An 8,132-nucleotide genomic window follows, 5' to 3' on the forward strand; every position below is an offset into this window, starting at 1 on the left:
CTAGACTTTCTCACCAGGACTGGGCTTTAACCTCTAGGCTGCAGTGTCGGAAGCTAACCAAGTATGTAGTAACCAGGTGGACAAGGGACTTCAGATCAGGCTGGAAAGCAGTGGATGGAGCAGATTTGACAGAGTAGAGGTGTGGCGCACCCCCCCCCCCCACTCCAAATACTAAAATACCAACTTAGAGAAGCAGGGGGGATGGAAATCTAAAAGAAAGACTAAACATTCCTATCATCTACCTATCTATCCATCCACCCATCCATCCATCTATTTTTTAAAACCAGAACATTTATTGCATGACTAATTGTTAAAATCCTTAAGATAAACTGTTAAATTCCATAAACACTTATGACCATTTCTATTTAAGAGAGACTGGATCCTGTCTAAACTGACAGTTTAAATAATCAGATTATACCAGATTTAAATAGTATTGGATATGTAATGAGTTTTTCTATTAAACTTCAGGTACAGCCTCAGGAAAAATGGTAGGCAAAATCGAAGGGTTTGTATTTGCTGATCTGAGTTGTAGTGAGTTCAACATGCAAACCCACTACTTATATAATTATTACAATATTGTTTATAGGTCTATTCACCCCATGTTTTCAGTGCCATCTACAGTCACAGCCAGTTAGAGCTGGTAAGGCAGCTGTCCCTTTGATCCAGCCACAGAGAGTAAGTATACTCTGCTGCCAAGAATCCCAGTCAGTGAGGGCATCCTGAGCTATCCTCTGTTCAGCGCCTGCCACAAGCTTCCTCATTTGTGCTTCTGTGGCTTAACTTTCTGCTTTCTGTTTTGAGTTCTAGGGAACAGTCTGACCCAAAATGATGTAATCTATGTAAGTGATAGTGTTGGTTCACAGTAAGAAACAAAGTCTTGGCATTTTTTACAAAGCAAGTGTTACAAAGACTTCAACTGGGGGACTGACAAACAGAAGTTGGCTGTCCCCTTGTGGACTGAGCCACATTAGAAAAAAAACGGAAATCCATGTGCTTATGAGACAGCTCCTCATCATGAAGAAGGCACAGTATCTTTTTAACTACTTTGAAGATCAACAGCAGAAATATCTGGAGCCAGGTGCAGCAGCTATAGACAGTTCCAGATGCCCTGGCAACTGGCAACAGTGTAAAATTGAGTAGTCAGGCAGACTGCTGACCTCCAGGGCAGGAATTTTATGACCCAATCAATGCATCCACTGAGCATGGCAATGTCCACCCCACCTTGCCTGGGGAGGAAGACTTTAATGCCACCAAAGACTGCTCTACAGTCCTGCAAGGCATTACTACTTCTAGGAGATTTTAAGTTTGAAGCCCATGCCGATCTGCATTCAGAGACACCCATCTCTGCCTGTGCTATCAATTTGACAGCCTTGTGTTGTACCATAATTACTCACACAATATATAATTAGATTAGCCATAATTCTTGAAGGTAAGGAGAACTATTAGTTCACTAGGGCTGCCTTTAAAAAGTGCCACAAAGTAGGTGGCTCAGAAGAACAGATACTGACTCACAATTTGGGAGGCCAGAAGTCTGAAATCAAGGTGTTAGGAGGGCCTTGCTCCCTCTAAAGGTGCTAAGGAAGAATCTGTTCCAGGTGTCTCTGTTTGTGGCAGCCAACTCCTATCTTCACATGGTGGTGTCCCTGTCTGTCTGTGTCCAAATTTCCCCTTTTTATTTGGGCACCAGTCATATTGGATTAGAGGCTCACCCTACTCTGGTGTGACTTCATCTTAACTAATTACATCTGCAGCAACCCAAATAAAGTGACATTCTGAGATAATGGGGGCTAGGACTTCAACATACAGATTTTTAGGGGACACAGTTCAACCCATAATACCAACCTGGTGTGATTTAGGCAGAAAAAAAAGCTATTAAAAGGATATTGGCTCACAGAAGCTGGAAGGGATGAAGAACCAGCTGGGGAAGTAGGCATGTACATAGGAGGCTGGGCAGCAGCCAAATTCATGCCCCAAACCAGCCCAGTGATCCCTTGTCTCTGCAGGCTACTGGGCACCAGAGCCTCCACTGCCTCCAGATCTCAGAGTTGCTATGCTGAAACTTCCAAGTGCCTTCAGCCATCCAGTGTCCCAAGATCTTGGCTTTTGTGTTCCTAGTCAGAAATTCTAGGTCTAGGTCACAAGCCCACGTCCTAGCGGCAAGGGAGGCTGGGAAAGCAGGTATCTGCAGTTTTGCTTTTGTGGTGGGTGGAGGAGGGAACTTCTCAGTAACACTCCTAAGGTGGAGACATCCTCAAACAGGAAGGAGGTTAAGAGGGTAACAATATAGACCAATCTTGAAAACCTAGACAAAAAAATTTCTTATTGTGCTTTCACTGCAGTCAAATGTTTTGTTGAATGTAACAGATAATCCTTTTTCCGCTGGGAAGCAGTCTCCTTCAAAGACACCTCAATCCAAATCCATCATTTTTCAGTTCTTTTAGTTATTAAAACAGTCTCATTTTCAGTTATTAAGACTGATTCCTTCATTCTGAAACTTTAATTCATATTTGATTCAAAGCTTTCCCCCGTTTTCCAGAACAGGTTGAACTTGCAGCAATGGTGACCTGGAATTAGGGGTGGGCTCTGGGCAGGAATCTGCTTGTCACATCTCACACCCTCTCCTGTTCTTACCTGTGGTGTGCAGAATGCCAACAATGGCCCTCAATGACCCTTGTCCTTGTATAATCCCCTGCCCTTTGAGTGTATGTAGAACCTGTGAATATGATGAAATATTACATCCATGATCATGTTACATTACATGGCAAAAGGGAGATTGTCTGGTTGGCCAGTTCCAATCACAGGAGCTTTTAAGCTCAGTTTTCTCTGGAGGGTGGTAGAGGAGTAAGTCAGAAATTCAAGTGTAAGGGGGACTTGACACACTGTTACTGGCCTGAAGATGAAGGGGGCCATGTGCCAAGGAATGCAGGCAGCCTTTAGGAGCTGAGAGTGGCCTCTACTGACAGTCAGCAAGGAAAACGGGGCCACAGCTCCACAATCACCAGAAGCTGAATTTGGCCAACAATCTGAATGAGCTATAGACCCTCCAGATAAGAGCCGAAGCTGGCCAATCTTGAGTTTGGCTTTGTGAAACCTACATCAGAGAAACCCAGTTGCGTTTATGTGGACTTTGACACACAGAACTGTGAGCTGCACATTTATGTTGTTTTAAGCCACTACATGTTGCTGTTACACAGCGATAGAAAACTACCACATCATTCCATTAGCATTGGGGTGGGAAGGAGGAGGGAGAGGGAAATGACCTTTCCTTACATGATTGCTCTTCAAAGTTTGTTGCCCTTTTATTAGTTGGACATAATCATGGTTCTTTTATATGAGCAACCCCAGTAAGGTGATAGAGGCAGTTCAGTCCCTTTTCCATTGATTGTCTTGGCTTCTTTGTTTAATACCATTTGGACACCGGGTCCCTCCATGTGGCAGGGGGCAGGTGTCTCCAAAGGTCCTATGGCATGGCCTGGCAAGAAGTTGGAAAGAAGGGATCTGAATGAAGCTCAACTGTTTTGAGTGCCTACTTAGCACATACCACCAGTAGACATCCTATAGTCTCTTGCTGCCAGTGGCCATCTAGGGGCTACCAGCAAAACTCCTTAACATTCCTGCCATCTTCAGGGACCTGACCTATGAGAAACCTAGCAACCCTTTCACACCAAAGCAGGAGATGCTGCTCCAACTCACTGCATCTCCTCTGCCAGTTGAGTGGCTCAGTAACTTTCAGACAAGATATGATCACAAGTCTCAGATTTAGTTGGAGCATATGGGAGGTTATAAACTCTCTATTCCTCCAAAAGGTGACCTATTTTGCTCCTGGCCCTCCGTTAAAACTCTCAATGGTAAAAGTCATCAAACTGGTTGAACCTGTATTGCCCCTGTGGAAATGAGAGTCTCAGCTCAAGAACTGGCTTTATGTGAACTTAGCCTTGGAAAACTGAGTCACTGTTCTTAACAAGACAATATCCTCACTGAAATCCCTTAAGTATTTGGAAAGGACAGGATAAGATATCATTAATGCTCCTTATCCTCCTGTTACACAATGCCTGTTACAAACTCAATTCATCAGTGTCTAAGAGAAAAAAGAACAATTATAACTAAAGTTTATCCAAGTAAATACAAGGATGGTTTAATATTAGAAAGTCCATCACTATAATCTTGCCATATTAATAGATTAAGGAGAAAATCTCATGTTTATCTCCAGATGCATAAAGAAGTATTAGATAAAATTGTATATTCATTTATATTTTTAAAATTCCAAAGACCATGAATAGAAGGAAACTTTTATACTGTAACATGGACATCTGCCTAAAATTTATAGCAAACATGAAAACTTAAAAGGAATTGTTAAAATCAGGAATAAGACAAGGATGCCTGCTATCATTGTCACTATTCCATAAAGTAATAGTTCTAATGGTGATAAAACAAGAAAATAAGATATAAGCTGAGAAAAGACAAATTGATGATTTTTACAGATATTATTTGCTTAGAAAACTCAAGGGCGTGTGCTGAAAAACTAGTAGTATTTATAAAACAAAATGCAGTAGTGTTGCTGGCTCTAAGATCAAAATACAAAGACCAATAATTATCCCATTGGTCAGAAATAAATAGAAAAAGATATAATTTACAATAGCAACAAAAATTATATATTACTAAAGAAAAAACTAGCTGAAGATACAAAAGCCCTAAGGAGGAAAGGGGAAAACATCATTAAGGATGTAAAGGCAGACCTCAAAGTAATGGGACAGTATGTCATGTTCTTGTCTGGGAAGAATCCAGACTGAAAAGATGTCAAATTAATCTGTTAATCCAATGCAATTTGAATCAAATCCCAATTTTTTTAAAATGAATTAAACGAACTGATTTTAAAAGTGACATCCAAGAAGAACCAAAGCAATACTGAAAAAGATTAGGACAGCTTTCCCTGTTAGATATTGCAGCTTATCACAAAGCTGAATACCCTGTGACCCAGCAATTCCTCTTGTATGTATGTAGCTTATTGTACTGTTTATGGACTCATAAATTTATAGTCAATGAATAAAAATATGGACTCAATGAACATACATCAAATTGATAATTATGATAGCCTTAAGAGAGGGAGGAGAATGAAATTAAAAATGAGAATAGGGGGATTTCAATTTTTTTTTAATGTTGCATTTTTAAACTGTATTTAATGTATAAAATGCTAACCTCAAATTCTAGGCAGTGGCTACATTGGATATTGATTGTTCTCTGAATGTTTCTGCATATTAAACTTGTCAAAATAAACCAGGAATTAGTTGATTAATTCTCAAAATAGAAACAAAAGCCTGCATTTATAGTCACCATTTGCTGGGATTTTGCTTTTTAAATAACACTATCCATCTCCAGATGTTTGAAAAGATAAATGGAATTTGAACTACTTCTGTAATTCTAAACAGGCTCATAAATATTGTGAAACTTTCTACATTCTAAACACTGTTTCTGACTATTTATTTTTCACTATTCTTTAAAGATTAGTCAGTTATCATTAATAAACCCAAGTATGAAGTGGCCCTGGGACCAGGATAAAAGTCTATTGGGGATGTGTTTGCAGAGTTTAGGTCCCAAGAATATACAGATGTTCAAACTATCTCCATCTCTTGGAATAAAGGAGGTTGTCAAGACAATGATACTAAAATTAAAGCAGAAGTTTGCCCCAGAAAAGCCTCCAGTAAACACAAGACAGAGTGATACAGCATGACTATGAAAGGCAGGGAAACAACAGCAGCTGGTCTGCATTTTTTTTCATAATAGTAAAGTCACAAACAACAGGAACTGTTTTTAAAGTGAGCAGATCCAGTGTGTTTTCTCATTCTTCATTTTCTTTGACTCCTGCAGTATTCGTACAATTATTTTACTCCTCTGGTTTTTAGGCACCATTATACAGCCCTGGGATGGTTGGCCTTCTGCTGATTCCTCTCACTCTCTGTTGCTAACAGCCCAGCTGCCTTATTCCAGTCCAGTCTCTGCTCTCCTTTTAGGAACTCATCAGCTCGTAAGTGCTGAGCCAGTTATCACCTCAAAAGCTCTGTCTCCAGCCTGAGCTTCAGCTCCACATTTTCTGCCATTGAACTGTTCTGTGACACATCATCCAAACTCGACATCTACCCAACCTTTCATTTCCTCATGTTTTGTCAGCAGTGTCACCATTCTCTTTGGGACAAATTCAGAGTCAGGCTGCCAGATTCTCTGATAGCAGCAAGTGTGACTATCTCATTCACCACCTGGGGCTTTGGGTAGAACTTGGTCCATGCAGCAAGTTTTCAATACCAGTTTTTTGAAAGATAACATCCTTGCCTCATCCGTCTGTCTCCCCAGTACTATGAATCCTATCACTTCTTCCTCATTTCTGCACCTCTTTTCTGTTGCATTAGAAAAGGACTAACTCTATTAGTTCTGTCCTTGTTTCTGCTCTACTAATTCTGCCAAGAGAATGTTTTAAAAAAAGAAGGGGAAACGTTGGTCCAGAGCTTACCAGCCTATTCAGAGCTTGAATCTGCTTATGGTGTTGCTATAAAAAATACAGTTTGAAGTAATTCATCTGTTTACATCCTTCTGATCTAACTTCCTACCCTATCCAAAGCCAAATTCCCTTGCTTGGCATTTTAGGAACCTCCAAGTTTTTAAACTTTTTATTCCCCCTTGGTTTTTATGCAAGACAAACTGATTTATTTGTTATGTCCAACAGCCCTTATGTTTTCACTTCTGTACTTTAAAAAATAATATTTCTCTTGTGCCTGGAATGTTTTCCTCTTTTAATTTAAGTCTTACCAAGGCACAAAATATGTTTGATTCTCTCTGAGGCCTTTGTGAACTGTCCAGGTATTCACAGAGAAATCCTGTTTTTGTGAACTCATAGCACATACCTATTCCTTCATTTGGCCTTATCTTTTTATGCTTATATTTTCTCCATCTCTTGAGATTTTCTTTTATAAATCAAACCAAATCCTACATCAACTGAGCAACCACTATGTTTAAGATTCCTTTCCACTAGGCTAGGGAGTGGGAGAAGGGAAATGTGCAACTATAAAAAGGATTCTTGTCCAGAAGAAACTAAGTGCTTCCTGGCCAAAGAAGCTGTTCTTTGCCTGTGCTATCTGGGCTGAGCTAACTCAATTCTTAGGTCCTTGTTCATTTTTGAGATTGCCACACTTATATGTCAAAAGGGAAAGTAGGTGTGTCTTTCAGTACTGAGAGTCTAATATATAAATATATATATTATGTAAACAAACCCAAACATTCTAAAGCATAAACTAAAAAGCAGTCACTCTTCCTTATTCCTCCCCCAATGAGAGCCACCCTAAGTTCTCTTATTCCTCCACCTAGAACATCTGTACCATGTACAAGCCTATACTGTTATTTATTTATTTATTTTTTGTATCATTAATCTACAATTACATGAGGAACATTATGTTTACTAGACTCCCCCCATCACCAAGTCTCCCCCACAAACCCCTTTACAGTCACTGTCCATCAGCATAGTAAGATGCTGTAGAATCACTACTTGTCTTCTCTGTGTTGCACAGCACTCCTTGTGTCCCCCCCCACATTATACATGCTAATCATAATGCCCTCTTTCTTCCCCTCCCCCATCCCCTTATCCCTCCCTTCCCACCCATCCTCCCCAGTCCCTTTCCCTTTGAACTGTTAGTCCATTCTTGGGTTCTGTGATTCTGCTGCTGTTTTGTTCTTTCAGTTTTTTCTTTGTTCTTATACTCCACATATGAGTGAAATCATTTGGTACTTGACTTTCTCCGCCTGGCTTTTTTCACTGAGCATAATACCCTCTAGCTCCATCCATGTTGTTGTGAATTGTAGGATTTGTTTTCTTCTTATGGCTGAATAATATTCCATTGTGTATATGTACCACCTCTTCTTTATCCATTCATCTACTGATGGACACTTAGGTTGCTTCCATTTCTTGGCTATTGTAAATAGTGCTGTGATAAACATAGGGGTGCATATGTCTTTTTCAGACTGGGCTGCTGCAATCTTAGGGTAAATTCCTAGAAGTGGAATTCCTGGGTCAAATGGTATTCCTATTTTGAGCATTTTGAGGAACCTCCATACTGCTTTCCACAATGGTTGAACTAGTTTACATTCCC

Source organism: Manis pentadactyla, chromosome 10, assembly GCF_030020395.1.
Source record: "Manis pentadactyla isolate mManPen7 chromosome 10, mManPen7.hap1, whole genome shotgun sequence".
Classification (NCBI taxonomy): Eukaryota; Metazoa; Chordata; class Mammalia; order Pholidota; family Manidae; genus Manis; species Manis pentadactyla.